The 16,912-nt window shown below is 42.1% G+C and overlaps 1 pseudogene across 1 annotated transcript; it reads right to left on the bottom strand.

Annotated features, from left to right (window-relative positions):
* Positions 1-433: 433 nt before the first annotated feature.
* LOC309352302 (protein S100-A6 pseudogene) lies at positions 434-712 on the bottom strand (annotated as a pseudogene). Its single transcript has one exon. The product of its transcript is annotated as a protein S100-A6 pseudogene (transcript).
* Positions 713-16,912: the final 16,200 nt, after the last annotated feature.

Consider the following 16,912-nt stretch of genomic DNA (forward strand, 5'->3'; position numbering starts at 1 on the left):
TGCTCTATGGTTTATTTACACATATCTTCCACTTGAGTTTATGGTGTAGGGATTCATAGCATTAACACCCCAGAAAGTCTTGCTTCTCCCATAGCCACCTCCTTGGATTCCAGCAGAAATCAAGCATGGCTCTCACTCTCTGGCTTCTGCCTGCTCCTAGGCCCAGTCTCACACTTAACTCTGGCTACTGTCTTTCTCACTACTTACCAGGTGAAGGCCATTTGACCTCTGGCACAGAGCAACTTCCTTTGTTGTACCAATGGCCATGTTTAGGTGGTACTATCTCACAAAGGCTAGTTCAACCATGGAATCCTCCATTGGCTTGCTCCCCCCCCCCCTTTTTTTTTTACAAAACTTAAATTTTATTGAACGTGAAACTGCCTACAGAGGTATAATCCCGAACCATGACATCTCGTCCCACTAGGGCGTACATTTACAAACACAAAGCTTCATTATACATCACTGCCATGGCACTCAGGAAAGTGACATCTTCCTGGAAGTTCACGACTTGGTCCCCATTGCAGTCCAGATCTTTCATTAATGTTTGTATCTCTGCGTCCTGCAGTTTTGGTCCAATGGTCAGCTCTTTCAGTATCAACTCCTTCAGCTCCTTCTTACTTAGGCTGTTCTTATCGCCATCCTTGCCAGCGTATTTGTGGAAGGTGACAACCAGCAAACCAATAGCTTGGTCAAGAGGTGCTGCCTTGGTGAGAGATCAGAAGCAAAATGGTCCAGTGCTGAAGGGTAGGAAGAGGTGGGGAAGTGGTCCTCCACTGGCAACCAAGACAAAACCAGCCCCCAACTCACAACAATATGTAAGACACTTGGCAAAACAACATTGCATGCTTTCAAGAAAAGTTGTTATTGGAAATACACTGGCGTATAATGTGCTCCTGGACAACACATTCCGATTCTGGTATTTTATCACTGAGTAGAATAATCATGGGTCGGGGGTAGAGAGGAGTGCTGTATCTCTGTTACCTTTGTCATTTTTCTCATTCTGAATACTTATGTAGCCAGAGCTATATAGGATAATATCTACACCATCCATTTAAATAACATTTAAAAGACATTGCTTCCCTGCCCCAAATCCTGGCGACTGTGGTGTCTTAAGAGTACTGAGAATCATAGCTCTATGAAGGGTAAACTACAGTTTCCATGATTCTTGGGGTGGGTGGAGCAAGGTACTTTAAATGTGGATGTCCTCTAAGTTATCCCTCTCTTAAGGTTGTCCCATTTGTTCTGACAAAACTCCTGTGAGACAGGTTATGTTGAGGCTAGTTCAATGGTTCCTAGAGTGTTTCATGATTGAGCCTCAATGTGAACCCTGGTCCGACTCTAATAGTCTTCCCACCAGATTGCATTGGCTCTTTTCATTACCATTTTATAAGCCAAATGTCTACAAGATAGATCTGTCTTGATGCTTTTACCTGCCAGTCAAAATGAGGAAGGGGGTGAAAGTACGTGCTGCAGATGATTGGAGATGGAGAGGACAAGGAGTGACATGGAAAAGGCGCAAGCTGCATTAAAAATGAGGCTGGTTCTTTCAGAAAATGAAAAAAATGGAGTGATGTGGGAAATCAACTGCCTGTGTCACAAGCTATGATGCCTTGCTTCTTTGCAAGTTTCAGAAATTCGGTGGTAAGCTGCGCTTGTCATACAGTAGTTTAACTGTCAGCAATATCTAGAGATGACAAAACCACAACTCAGGCATTGCAGGTTCTCAACAGTGGCCAGTTGTTGGGTCAGAATGAAGAGTGAGAGAAAGAAAGAAACTCAGATGTGTGTATCAAACAAAGACCTGTTTTTCATGCTTAACACTTCAAAAAATAACTTGGATTTTCAGTTCTTAGGACCTTTGCTCCTTTGAGGCAGCCAGCAAGCTATGTGGAATGAATTTTAATCAAGACTTGCCGATATCTATCAGTCTATAGCATTTCATAACTCAGATAATAAAGAGTCCAGACAGAAATGACAAGCAAGAGCAGAGAAATCTTGAAGGCAAGACAGTGTTTTCTATATCCAGGTCAGACAAGGGTATAAAATGCTTCAGAATGAGCTGTACACTCTGTCAGAGAAATCAATAAGAATGATTTCCCTAAACTATAGGATTTGGATAAATTAATATTTGCAGTCAAGCCAGATGAGCAGTAGAAAAAAAGGAATATTATTTACAGACAGATATAATGACATATCTCCTTGCATAAGCACAACTGATAACTATTTATTACTAACATGTTGCAATGTTAACAAACGTTGGTAATATGGAACTGAATAGCATTAACAGGATGAGAAGCAGGAAAACTATTTGGAGGTGGCATTTTAAAATGTCTACGTGGTCATGATCCTGTAATGATAAGATTATTTAAGATCTTCTGGTTTTATTGAGTAAGGATTCAATATCAGTCCCTACCAGCACCCCAGTTTGTGTTTGAGGTCATATGCATGAAGATCAGCCAAGTTCAAAAACAAGATTTAGGTATTTCTTGGGGATATTAGATATTTCTAGGAAAATACCTGTTTCCACACAGAAATTTGAAAATTCCCATGCCTTTCAGAAGAGAGATCTGGGAATGAATTGGAATATGTGGTAAGAACAGAAGATGTTATTCCAGTAACTCATTTTTAACTTCTTTCTGCTTCTTCTCTCTGTGGGTGTGAGGAAGAATGGTTGCTGAGAGAGACTTCTCAGGACACTGCTGAGGACAGTGGGTGTCATTGTGATCTATCTGAAATGAAACAGGCAGATAAATATCCCTAAACGTTAATAGGGAGAAACCTGTGAAAGAACTCTCTATAGTGAATAAGCATGAGATTGTAAATATATCTTTTCAGTTATATGTTTATGAAAGTAAAATTATTTTTGAATATAAAGAATCTGTACATCTTTACAAATAAGTTATCAGTCACCTGGAAGAGTTATTTAGCTTCCTAGCTGTAAGCTACTCTGTTACTTTCCATATCATCAAAAATTATTTATATATACAGTGGTACCTTTGTTTTTGGACATAATCTATTTTGGAAGACCATTTGAGTTCTGAAACGTTCAAAAACCGAGGCACAAAGGGCGGTCTGCAAATTGAATTGAGAAAATTGAAAAACACTGAGCGGAAGCCCTTTGACTTCCGGGGCACATTTGAAAATGGAAGCATTTACTTCCAGGTTTTCGGCATTTGAAAACCAAAACGTTCGTCAATGGAGACGTTTGAACCACTGTATATGCACAATAGTTTGCCCATTTGTGATTCCCATCAACTGGGATTCAAAAGCATGTCATTTCCAACAGTGGAAACAGAACACAGGCATCATGCCTAGTTAGCCACTGACAGGGCAGTGAGAGATTTTACTTTCTTGGGCTCCATGATCACTGCAGATGGTGACAGCAGCCACGAAATTAAAAGACGCCTGCTTCTTGAGAGAAAAGCAATGATAAACTTAGACAGCATCTTAAAAAGCAGAGACATCACCTTGCCAACAAAGGTCCGTATAGTTAAAGCTATGGTTTTCCCAGTAGTGATGTATGGAAGTGAGAGCTGGACCATAAAGAAGGCTGATCGCCGAAGAATTGATGCTTTTGAATTATGGTGCTGGAGGAGACTCTTGAGAGTCCCATGGACTGCAAGAAGATCCAACCTATCCATTCTGAAGGAAATCAGCCCTGAGTGCTCACTGGAAGGACAGATCCTGAAGCTGAGGCTCCAATACTTTGGCCACCTCATGAGAAGAGAAGACTCCCTGGAAAAGACCCTGATGTTGGGAAAGATGGAGGGCACAAGGAGAAGGGGACGACAGAGGACGAGATGGTTGGACAGTGTTCTCGAAGCTACCAGCATGAGTTTGACCAAACTGCGGGAGGCAGTGGAAGACAGGAGTGCCTGGCGTGCTCTGGTCCATGGGGTCACGAAGAGTCGGACACAACTAAACGACTAAACAACAACAACAGGCATATCTCCTATGAATCCTCTTTGAAAGCCTTCTAAGCTGTTGCCCATCACTACTTCTTGTGAGAGTGGATTCCCTAGTTTAACTATGCACTGTGTGGAGAAGGACCTTCATTTGTTTGTCCTAAGTCTTCCAACATTCAGCTTCATTCAATGGTGTTGCTATCATCTTCCTCTAAAAGTCATATTCTCAGCATTATGTTAAATACCTATGCTATCACCTTCCTTTAAAAGCCCTATTCTCAGCATTTTATTAAATACCTTGCTGCTACTTGTTTAACTAAGCAAATCTAAGTTTGATCACTTAAAGTATCATTACATCGGCATGAGTCTCACTCTATTAAAATTTGCAAGTACTTTAAAAACACACATCAAAACACATAAAGAACAGCATGCACTTAAATGTGCTTCTGGAATTCTTGGTCCACGAGAAAAGGCATGACATCCTGCTAGAAGCCATAAAAAGCTCCCAGCTGTTTGACACCATGAAGAAAATATATTGGATTTTACATTTTATAATTTCCAACCCTGATGTGAACAAGCACCGTATGTTACTTTATATTCTACTCATTGCAAGCCACCATAATTCCTCATGGCACGGCCAAGTAAAATATAGCCCTCTGTGCTGACACTACTTATTGTTTTTTGTCTCCTATAAATGATTTGTGTCTATGTTTTGAATTTTAGTAGATGAGAGGGAGGGCATTTCCATAAGCTTTCAAAAGAAACCACACATTCAACGGAACACCCAGTTCAGCCCCTCAGGAAACAGAATAAAAAACATTTGACGTCTATGTCCCCCCTTTCATTTTCTCCCAGTTCCTTTGTGCCAAAATGCCCAAGCCCACTTTTTATTTGTACTTGAAAGCTACTTTCAGAAAGCAGAAATATGTTCCACAACAGCCCAACTCTGGGCCATAAGAGAGCCAATGCAATATAATTGTTATGCCCTTCCTAAATAGTGAAGGCTGCCAGGGCCCGTTGTATATGGGGTTGGCTTCCTTTAGATGAGAGAACAGGGTGCTTTTGTAATGTTTGGTTTCCTTACAATGGCTGCAGCATAACAGGAGGCAAGCAGCATCTTTCTGATTATTTATTATGATTAGAAATCTAAATTTGGATATTTAAATCTTTGCATCACCTTGAAGGGCCAACTTTAGCTTGAAAGACAGCCTATAAGTCAGGGAACAAATAAATGTGCACTCCTACTAGGCAGAATCCACTGACCATCCCAAGGCAGTATTAGTATTAGTATTAGTAGTATTAGTAGTAGTAGTAGTATTAGTAGTAGTAGTGGTAGTAGTATTAGTATTAGTACAGTGGTACCTCGGGTTAAGAACTTAATTCGTTCTGGAGCTCAGTTCTTAACCTGAAACTGTTCTTAACCTGAGGTACCACTTTAGCTAATGGGGCCTCCCGCTGCCGCCGCGCGATTTCTGTTCTCATCCTGAAGCAAAGTTCTTAACCTGAGGTACTATTTCTGGGTTAGCGGAGTCTGTAACCTGAAGCGTCTGTAACCCGAAGTAACACTGTGTTAGTGTTAGTATATCTGAACCCTGCCCATATGACTGGGTTCCAACAAATATAAATCTCAAACCACAACGCACACATGAATAAACCACACTTGTTTCCAGGAACAGATAAAAACCTCAAAGCATAATTGCGAATTTCTGCTTCTTCATTCGAGGTGGACCAAGTCTTATGCAGACATTCAAGCCCTATAGAAAATGGTGGGTTGAGATTCATCCTGGCCTGCTGGGTCCTGCCCAACATTCAGTCTTCAGCTAGCTCGCTCTGTTTCTCATTCAGGCATGCATGAGGTTAGGAGCCTCAAGCCTGAGGGAGGGGCATTGTTGTCCTTTAGACCTCTCTATCTGATCCTCGGGACTTATAACATCCTTGGGCTGGCTGGATATTAAAAATTATTATTATTAATTATTAAATTTGTATACTGCCCTTCACCCACAGATCTCAGGGCAGTTCACAACATAGAATTACAATATAAAAACCTCAAAATACATAGTAAAAATAAGAACAACAAACCAATAATCCCACAATAGCACAATTAATGGCACAATTAAAAGGGCATCAGATGTCAATCAGAAAACTGGTTGAAGAGGAATGTTTCTGCCTAGCGGCTAAAGGTGTATAATGAAAGTGCCAGCTGAAGCTTTCTGGGGAGAGTGTTCTACAAATGGGGAACCACTGTAGAAAAGGCCCATTCCCCTGTTGCCACCCAACAGACCTCTTATGGAGGTGACACACGAAGAAGGGCCTCAGAGGATGCTCCCAGGTTCTGAGTTGGTCCATATGGGAGAGGCAGTGCTTGACGTACTGCAGTCTTTAGCCTTTTAAGGCTTTATAGGTCAAGACCAGCACTTTGAACTGGGCCTGGAAACTAGTTGGCAGCCAGTGCCGTCAGGCCAGTTTCAGTGTAATATGATCAAAATGTCTTGCAGTGACATAGCATGGGTTGTCAGCACCCGGGACCATGCTGAGGGATTGGTGGGAGGGAGGGAAATGGACAAAGTACAGTGGTACCTTGGGTTACATATGCTTCAGGTTACATACGCTTCAGGTTACAGACTACACTAACCCAGAAATAGTACCTCAGGTTAAGAACTTTGCTTCAGAATGAGAACAGAAATTGTGCTCCGGTGGCACGACAGCAGCAGGAGGTCCCATTAGCTAAAGTGATTCTTCAGGTTAAGAACAGTTTCAGGTTAAGAATGGACCTCCGGAATGAATTAAGTACTTAACCTGAGGTACTACTGTATGCATTCAACTGCCTAATGGTGTCCGCATCAATCAGGAGATAGCAGCCACAGAGCTGAAAAAGAACAGTTGTTCCGTTGTCTGGAGAGATTACTTCCTCTTTTGCATGGAGAAGCTGTTTCCAACGATGGAAGTGGACAGCTGTATTGAGGCAGCACCAGGTGTTGAAATTTTGCACTAACAATTTTGTTCCTAGGGCAACCGCTCCTGTGCTACGCCACTGCCATCTTGCCCCTGTGAGCAACCTGGCCTCCAAATTCTGCACTAGTTGAAGTTTCCAAACCATCTTCAGAGAAAGTCCTACGTATAACACATTGCAGTAATTTCCCTACCCGTTACATCTCTTTTTTCTGTTTTTAAATGGACATACTGTGGGGTAATGCTAAATCTATCTGCAATGAACTTTTATTCACAGAATGAAACCAGTTTTCTCAGGAAGCACTTTTCAGAGGCAACCCCCCCCCCCCCGACCAAAAAAGAATGCAATAGAACTAGATTGTGTGTGCCTTACTTAATAAAAACAAGTACGAAGCATTAATTGATTCTAGAATAAAATGTCATGTGTACACAGCCTATCACTCAATAAAGATCTTCAGATACCTCTGAACCATTAGCTCCCACTAGTGAAAAATTCAGCAACTCTTCTGAACTATTAACATGTAGTCAGCGTAAGAAAAGGTATTCCTGGCCTGCTGTCATATCACAATATGTAAATGTGTGACAAAATGAGGCAAAATGTGTAACGGAAAGACTGCTCAAATGATGAAGTTGAGTCTGGTCATCCCACAGACCGTCACGCTTCATTTTTGGTGTCCAAAATTCATAAATCACTTCTCCAGCAGACAGATCTCAAATAAAAAGGGTTGGGTCCAGCAATTTTTTTGCTGTTTTGCTCATTTAACAGGTCTGCCTTGCCTCTTCACTCCTTGCATTCACAGAAAATTCAGTTTCTGATGGTTGGGACATCTGGGATGAGGGCTGCACTTTGAGAGGAGAATTGTTGGAGATCAGTTTCCATCCCCACTGCAGGCGGTGAGGGCTTCCATTTGGCTTGCTGTATCCCACCAAAAGATTGTACAGAATCCCAACAAGCAGGTATTTCTCAAAGCAATATAACTATGGTTTTAATTCCATTTAGAAATTCAATAAATAGTTAATTTAAAAAGAAAGAAAAAAGAAACAAAGTACAACCGGCACGTGGGTGTCTAACCTTTTCATTGTCACTCAGTTCCCTCATTGCCTTTGAAAATATTTCCCACAACCCTTTATCAGCTTCTGTTTTTAATCATTTTGAAATACGTGTGTTTTATTCATGAAAGATCTCACAGTGAAGCAGGTTTTTTTTTCTGGGCTAGCTGTTAGAAGGAGCACCATTTTACTTATCAGCTTGGGCATATCTGATCTTGAAATCATTGCAAGGACAATAAGGATGGAACCCTACAAAGCAGCTTTCCCCCCAATCATTCCTCAGAGCAAAACGGCACTTCAAAGTATCTTTTCTTTCCCCTTACAATCTGGTTCATCCATTTTTATGCCTCTATTAGCAAATGAATTGACACTTGTTTCACATAGGGTGAAATATACTTGGGACTTTATTCTAAAAACTTCCAGATAAAATCTAGGATTGGAAGGAGTTGGGAGGGAGAAAGGAGTCGCATCATGTTAATGCAACTTCAAATGTGCTTGATAGAAAGATTTGCAATGTTCAGGAATTCCAGATTAATTTACAGCCATTTTCTATATCGGGGGTAACCAATGTCAAGCCACCCACTTGGACTACAATATCCAGCATCCCTGGCCATTGGACATTATGACTAAGACGGATGGGTGTTGGAGCCCAACAACTTCTGGAGAGCACCGGAGCCTGGATAGTTCAGTTGGTTAGAGCAGTGTTTCCCAACCTTGGGCCTCCAGCTGTTTTTGAACTACAACTCCCATCATCCCTGACTAGCAAGACCAGTGGCAAGGGATGATGGGAATTGTAGTCCAAAAACAGCTGGAGGCCCAAGGTTGGGAAACACTGGGTTAGAGCATGGTGCTGATAATGTCAAGATTGCGGGTTTGATCCCAGTATGGGACAACTGCAATTCCATTCCAGGGGATTGGACTAGATCATGATCTACTGGTAGATCGCAGGGTGTTCCTGGTAAATCTTTGGCCCCTCAGTGATCTCCTCCTCCCTCCCCCCCAAAAAGGGGGAACCTGCGGCTCCCAAAAAAACTCATCAACTTTGCCTTTCCCAAAAAAGCTCAACAACTTTGGTCCATCCAACGACAATGGGTAGATCACTGCCAGTTTTTTTTAATACTGTGAGTAGATCACAGTCTATTGGGAGTTGCAGTTACAGATAGGTAGCCGTGTTGGTCTGCCATAGTCAAAACAAAACAAATTCCTTCCAGTAGCACCTTAAAGACCAACTAAGTCAGTTCTTGGTATGAGCTTTCGTGTGCATGCACACTTCTTCAGATACACTGAAACAGAAGTTTCCAGACCCTTCTATATAGTGAGAAGGTGGGGAGGGGTATTACTCAGAACTGATACCCAGACTGATACCCAGACTGATACCCAGAGAGAACTTGCTACAAGACAGACCCAAAAAATAAAATAACAGAACACCTCTAGTCATCACATACAGCTCCCAAGTTAAAACAGTACAACGCATCATCAGAGATCTACAACCTCTCCTGGACAATGACAGTTCTCTTTCTCAAGCTCTGGGAGGAAGACCTTTCATTGCCAACAGACAGCCACCCAGTCTTAAACAACTCCTAACCCACAATAATACTACAACCAGACCTAACACGGACACTGGCACCAGAGCCTGCAATAAACCCAGATGCCAACTTTGCTGCCACATACACCCGGACAACACCATTACTGGCCCCAACAACATCACACATACCATCTCGGGACTATTTAATTGCTCATCGTCTAACATTGTGTATGCCATAAAATGCCAACAGTGTCCTTCAGCTCTCTATATTGGACAAACAGGCCAGACCTTACGCCAAAGAATAAACGGACATAAATCGGACATCAGGAATCACAAGACAGAGAAACCAGTAGGAGAACACTTCAATCTCCCAGGACATTCTATACAAGATCTCAAAGTAGCTGTTTTACTACAAAGGAATTTCAGAAATAGACTGGAAAGAGAAGCTGCTGAATTACAACTTATCACCAAACTTAAAACCATGGAGAAACCTGGGCTGAACAAAGACCTTGGATTCTTATCTCATTATACATGACAAAGCCATTTTTCACCTTTTCACCCCTTGCTTTTTCCTGTAAGACCTATTGCAGTCGTTAAGAGTCATCAACAGGCTCATCACAGCTATCTGCCAATCACCCATTCCCACCACCCTTCTGAGTAATACCCCTCCCCACCTTCTCACTATATAGAAGGGTCTGGAAACTTCTGTTTCAGTGTATCTGAAGAAGTGTGTATGCACACGAAAGCTCATACCCAGAACTGACTTAGTTGGTCTTTAAGGTGCTACTGGAAGGAATTTGTTTTGTTTTGACTATTGGGAGTTGGACGTTCCTGGACTAGATAATTCCCAGGATCCCTTCCAGCCCTACAATTCTATGATACAATGTTTCCTACCCCTGTTTTAGATTGTTCAGAGGTCATCAAACTAAAGCCCGTGGGCCAGATATGGTCCACTGGGCTTGTTAATCCGGCCCACGAACCTTGCGGACCCTGCCGCCCACTCAGTCAGTCCCTGTGCTAAACAGACATGGCATGGAGGCTTCACCGTGCGGAGACTGATTTCTGCAGCCAATCAGAAGCGAAGGATACCTCTGGGCGCCGCCCCTTCCTTCCAGCTGAGGTGACCAAGTGGGAAGGAAGTGGCAGCAGCGCGAAGGCTGCCTCCACCACCAAAACCAGCAGCATGGGCTCTGCGCCCCACCAAGACAGAGGACACCGACACTGCCAAAGACGAGGCAGCGTCTGTGGCTGCGGTGTGAGTGGCATTGGTGGGGGGGCCTTTCGGGGGGGGTGCTTTCAGGAGGGGGTGGGTCCGGACCCCACAAGGTCTGAGGGACAGTGGACCAGCCCCCTCCTGAAAAAGTTTGCTGACCCCTGAGATAGTTAATGGTGTAAATGATATGTATAGACCTGTGTGCCTGAAATCCGTCACACTGGCTAATTGGAAAAAAGGCAAACCCTTGCCATCCCTACTAACAAACAAGAGCAGGAATTTTGGTGAGTACAATAGTCACATCATCAGTGACAAGCCCTGTACTGCCTTCAGGAGCTTCTCCTCAGAGAAATATACTGGAATGTCAAGCATCTGCACCTTGTGTTGCATTCTTACCATAGCCCACATGCTTTCGCAAGGTCAGTCAACAAACAGAACTAACAGCAATTCATCCCTAAACTGGAGATGTAGCAGGAAATGGGCTATATCCAGTTGTGTCCCTCGGCTTTGGGAATGTTCTTTGAGCCAGCAAAGGATGCTGTTCATGAGTGGGATGGGGATTGCTGAAACCTTATGAAATCCCCTCTCCCCACTCTGGAAGGTTGGTAGCGATGGTGGTAAAGAGAGTTGAAGGGGAGGAAGAATTGCCCGTGGTCATCTCAGTCCCCGTTCTGCTGATGGAAGGCTCTGCTGGGTCAGAGTCTTCTGTCAATGGAGGAAACCCTGATACGAGACAACCATCAGTTTACAGGGAAGTAAGAGAGGGCTATTGAAGGCTGCCAGCCATGATAGCCATGATCTACTGGAGACCACAGTAGGAAAGAGTGCTCAGGTCTTGCTTGCAGTATTTATTATTATTATTATTATTATTATTATTATTATTATTATTATTATTATTATTAATACCCTGCCTATCTGACTGAGTTGTCCCAGCACTCTGTGTGGCTTCCAAAATGACAAAAACACAGCAAAACTTCAAACATTAAAAATTTCCTGATGTAAGGCTACCTTCCGATGTCTTTGGAAAGTTGTTTGGCTGCTTATCTGTTTGACATCTGATGGGAGGATGTTCCACAGGGAGGACACCACTACTGTGAAGGTTTCGCACGGGCATCTGGTTGGCCATTGTGAGAACAGGCACCTTCATTATATATTTTTAGACGCCCGATGAAAATGTTCCTCTTCAACCAGGCTTTGGGCTGATTAATATCTTACAGATATATTATATTATATTATATTATATTATATTATATTATATTAATCTGTAAGATTAAATGTATCTGTGGGAAGGAGGTGTTTCTTGTTTTGTTGTTTGGGTTTAATTATTTACTTGTGTTTTATCTTGTATTTTATTCTGTGAACCAACCCCAAAACTGTTGATGAAGGGTGGTATATACATTTAATAAACAACAACAACGACAACAACAGGATGCTGGACTAGCTGGGCCATTGACCTGGTCCAGTAGGCTCTTCTTATGTTCCTAAAACTATTTTTGAAAGTAGTGACACAGAACATATTGCACATTTTTATAGATTGATGATGATGATTAATTGAATTTATATACTGCCCTATACCCAGAGGTCTTTATGAGTTAGACAGAAGAATAAGTAACAGTGATTCACAATGATATTTAGCACTAGCACAACCCTTAGCTTTGTTTAAGGTTTATTCTTTAAGAACATGTTTGCCTAGGAATTTGAGACTAGCCATTTATCACCTGGGGTTTCCTAGTCTTGCAGTTCGTTCTTCTAATAGGAAGATAATTGTTTCAAATCAAGGATTATGACAATGTTCATAGGTATCAACAGTAGATTCTACATTTGTAAAGTGATACATACTAACTAATGATAGGAAATGTCAGCTAGCAAAAGGAAATGAGAGCTTTGGCTTCAAATGACAAAGGAAAATTTATCACACGGATTCTACCTGTAAGAAAATAACTCAAGTTAATTGACATTATCTCAGTTTTCCACCTGGTTAACTCTCCAAATGGCAAAATAATAAAATTATGATCATATTAAAATGCTGGTACAAAATCTCACTGTACAAGTAGACAGGCAGAAGGAACGTTGGTCAGTCTTCACTAACCTGGTGCCCTTCAGAAAATTTTGGCTACTACTCCTCTGCTTCCTGAGGCTGAAATGATTTGTAGTCTAGAAGATCTAGAGGGCACCAGGTTGACAAAGGCTGGTCTAGTTCATAAAAGCTGCCTACAAACAAGACATAATAATAATTATTATAATAATAAAAATTTATTATTTATACCCCCCCCCCATCTGGCTGGGCTTCCCCAGCCACTCTGGGTGGCTTCCAAAAAAAATATTAAATACTGTAATACATCAAACATTAAAAGCTTCCCTAAACAGGGCTGCCTTCAGATGTCTTCTAAAATTCTGGTAGTTGTTGTTCTCTTTGACATCTGGTGGAAGGGCGTTCCACAGGGAGGGCGCCACTACTGAGAAGGCCCTCTGCCTGGTTCCCTGTAACTTGGCTTCTCACAGTGAGGGAACCACCAGAAGGCCCTCGGTGCTGGACCTCAGTGTCCGGGTAGAACGATGGGGGTGGAGACGCTCCTTCAGGTATACTCAGCCGAGGCCGTTTAGGGCTTGAAAGGTCAGCACCAACACTTTGAATTGTGCTCGGAAACGTACTGAGAGCCAATGTAGGTCTTTCAAGGATGGTGTTATGTGGTCTCAGCGGCCGCTGCCAGTCACCAGTCTAGCTGCCGTGTTCTGGATTAGTTGTAGTTTCCGGGTCATCTTCAAAGGTAGCCCCACGTAGAGCGCATTGCAGTAGTCCAAGCGGGACATAGTTTGAATAGTAGAGCTACTCTGGAAATGCACTCACAAAATGTACAAACAAATCCATTTTCATTGGTACACTGAACACTGGGGAAACTGTCAGGCGTTGGCTGTGCACAGTGCTGATTGGCTGCTACCTGTTGGCTTCTTAAGCATGTCATCTCTAGATGCAGTTTTGCAATTTTTAAACATGTGAAAGGTGCTTTTATTTTAAAAAAGAAAGAACAATACCAAATGAACTATTAATTCAGTGGATGTATATACAAATTTTAAAGAGGCAGTTGCCTGAACTATGGCAGCATATGTAAAACTGGTGAATGAATCAGAATTCAAATCTGTGTGTAAATATGTAACTTACGTACATGCTACCAGGGAAATGGGAAAGAGGGATTTGAGCAAAATGTGGATCAAAGTTGTTTGCAATTGGGCAGGTTTCTTATCTAGCAGCACCTTGCTCATAGCTGTTTTCTTCAGATCAAAATTTCACCCCAAACACTTGGGGAGAACAACTGCTTTCTTTTTTTACCCCCACTAAATCTGTAAATGCTATGCTTGCAGGAAAACTACTGCAGTCATCCTTCTGAAATTTAGTAAGATCTATCCCAACAAAGGCCCGTGGGCCGGATCCGGCCCAATTGCCTTCTCAATCCAGCCCACGGATGGTCTTGGAGTCAGCATGTTTTTACATGAGTAGAATGTGTCCTTTTATTTAAAATGCATCTCTGGGTCATTTGTGGGGCCTGCCTGGTTTTTTTACATGAGTAGAAGGTGTGCATTTATTTAAAATGCATCTCTGGGTTATTTGTGGGGCACAGGAATTTGTTCATTATTTTTTTCCAAAATATAGTCAAGTCCCCCACAAGGTCTGAGGGACAGTGGACCACCCCCCTGCTGAAAGTTTGCTGAACCCTGATCTATCCCCTCAGAAGGGGCAGCGATGCCTGCAAATTTCATCTAGTTCTTCCCAAAAGAAAAGTTTTAGACATTTCATTAAAATGTAAAGAAATTAAAATGGCACTTAGTACACACACACACACTGAACCTATTTGTCTACAATATTGGAGATTTCATATAGAGGAACTTCTCTCATTTCTGCTATTTTCAGATTGACTGCCTATAAAACACTAGGGGAGATTGGAAGCAACTCTCTTTCTGCTGGGCTAGGGGATTGAACTGTGTAGAGTCCCACCCTTTGCCAGTCCTATTGGTCCTACACTGGACCACTTTTGGCCACCACTTACGCAATGATGCCAGCAACACTTTGCTGGTATGAAGTTCTACCTTCCACTTGCTGATTGTGCAGGCAGGCAAAAATTCTTCTAGGGAGGCAGAAACAAAATGTGGATGGACTCTTGGGCTGATCCAGAGGACTCTTATTGTGTCCTGTGCTGACACTCATAGCAGAGAGGGAAAGTGTTGGGAATTGCATCAGTAGAAAGCAAGACAAGACAAGCTTTATGATGTTGCTCTTGTTGTAATGGCTGGGGAAGCACAAAATTTTGACACTGTGTAGGACCATTCTGCTCACGAACACACTTCATTAAAATAAATGTTTGGAAATGTACATAAAGCTGTGCCAAACTCACAAACTTCCAACTCTTCTTTTTCAACCAGTAACTGGAAAATTGGAAGGGGGAAGATTGGACCCCATCTTAAATAACCGTAGTGCTTGTTAAGGCACTGAAGAAGACAGGGAGAATTTAAATCGATAGGAAGCAAATTAATATCTGTCCCATCCAGCCTCTGGACTTTTCTACAGAAGATATTTAGGCAAGTTCGTGCTGTAGAGCTTAGAGAGTAAAGTCAAAGACTTGCCTTGAAATAAATGTAAATCTCTAATGAAAGAAATTATTGATCACCTTCAGGCACTCTAGTGTGGTAAATCCAAAGAACTGTAGACCAGCAAGAGATCTAAAGGATACAGTATAATGCCGTGGAAAATACCATCAAAGGAAGAATTCTTAAAACAGCAAGTGTTAAAGGAAACTAAAAAGCCACTAATCTGGAGCCTGTTTTGGAGGGGGGAAAGGAGCCAAGGGAGGTCCTTAAAACTACAGAATCTCCAAGCCTTATTTCTCTTATAGGAAAAAAAGAAAAGTGCTTGGGAATCTACTTAAGCGTAAAGCCCTCCAGATTTTGCTGAACTACAACTCCCATCAAGAGAGTTATAAGGTTGTCGCCAAACCAATACAGAGACCAGGCAGTCATTTCATAACAAACAAAGGGGGAGACTTCACACAATGCATAACTGACTTATAGAGCTAACTGGAAGAAGATGCTGTGCTTGTCACTAACAGAAACCTTCAAAAAAGGATTAAAGAAATTGCTTGAGGGTGGATCCAATGGACAGATGGTTATCTACACTGTAGCCTTTTTATGAACTTCTGTGAGGTGTTTGACTTAACACCAATGGAAGCAACATTTTCCATTCTTGGACACTGCATGCCAGAACCTGGGGTAGCAGTAAACTGCTTGGGAGCCCCCAATATACTCATGTGGGGCTTCAAACTGGAGCAGCTGGAATTAATGCAGTCCATCAGAGGCGGGAAACCTGATGCCCTCCAGATTTTGCTGAACTACAACTCCCATCATAACTGATCACTGGCTATGCTAGCAGATGGCAGTCCTCCAAGATCTGGAGGGCCACAGGCAGTTGTTCCTACCTCTGGAATAAATAAACTAGAAAATCACCACCACAGTGAGACTAACCTCCTATAGCACCAGATTTAGGATGGTGTGAGCATGTTGCCAAGCCAAGGGGGTGCAAAATTAAGATCCAGAGCTGAGAAGATCCATTTGGAGGTACCAAATTTTGGCATCGCACAGGGCACCATATTATGCCTGCCTCCTAGTTAGGGCATTTTGGGAAGAGCTAAGATTTTCACAATCCTTGTCTAAATGTATCCATTGTTGGAATATGAAAAATAAATATAAATAACCAACATTGCTTTAGCCCTGTTTCTGAACAACAGGACAACACATTCTTGGTTCAAACTACATCTTAAATTATTAAAACTGTGCAGTATGAAAATGGCAGGCATTCCTCAAGGCCCACGTCATTTTTCTTCCTTTGTTCCATATATGCCTTTAACAATGCTATCCCCCTACAAACACTTGCTTAGGAGTAAACGCCATTCGACACAGTGAAATTTACTTCCAAGTAAGCATGCATACAAATTGTGCTAGGAGAGATATTTCAAACAGCATTTCATTCATCAAGTGTTCCCGATGAATGAATTTCTTTTAACGAGAAATGCAAATGACTGAAAATTAGCCAGCCCTTTCCTGAAGTTAAACATGTTGTGCAGGCTGTGCCATATGTTTTTTCCTCGGTGTCTTTCTTAATCAAATCATTGCAGTGGAGCAATACAGCCCTGTGTTCCTTTTATATTTTCACTGTGCAAACTTTGTCCTTTAGAAGGATCGGCATTTTATTTCTGTCCCCGGAAAAGGTCATTCTACAACTGA

Source organism: Podarcis erhardii (genome assembly GCF_964252035.2).
Source record: "Podarcis erhardii genome assembly, chromosome: 11".
In the NCBI taxonomy this organism is placed as follows: Eukaryota; Metazoa; Chordata; class Lepidosauria; order Squamata; family Lacertidae; genus Podarcis; species Podarcis erhardii.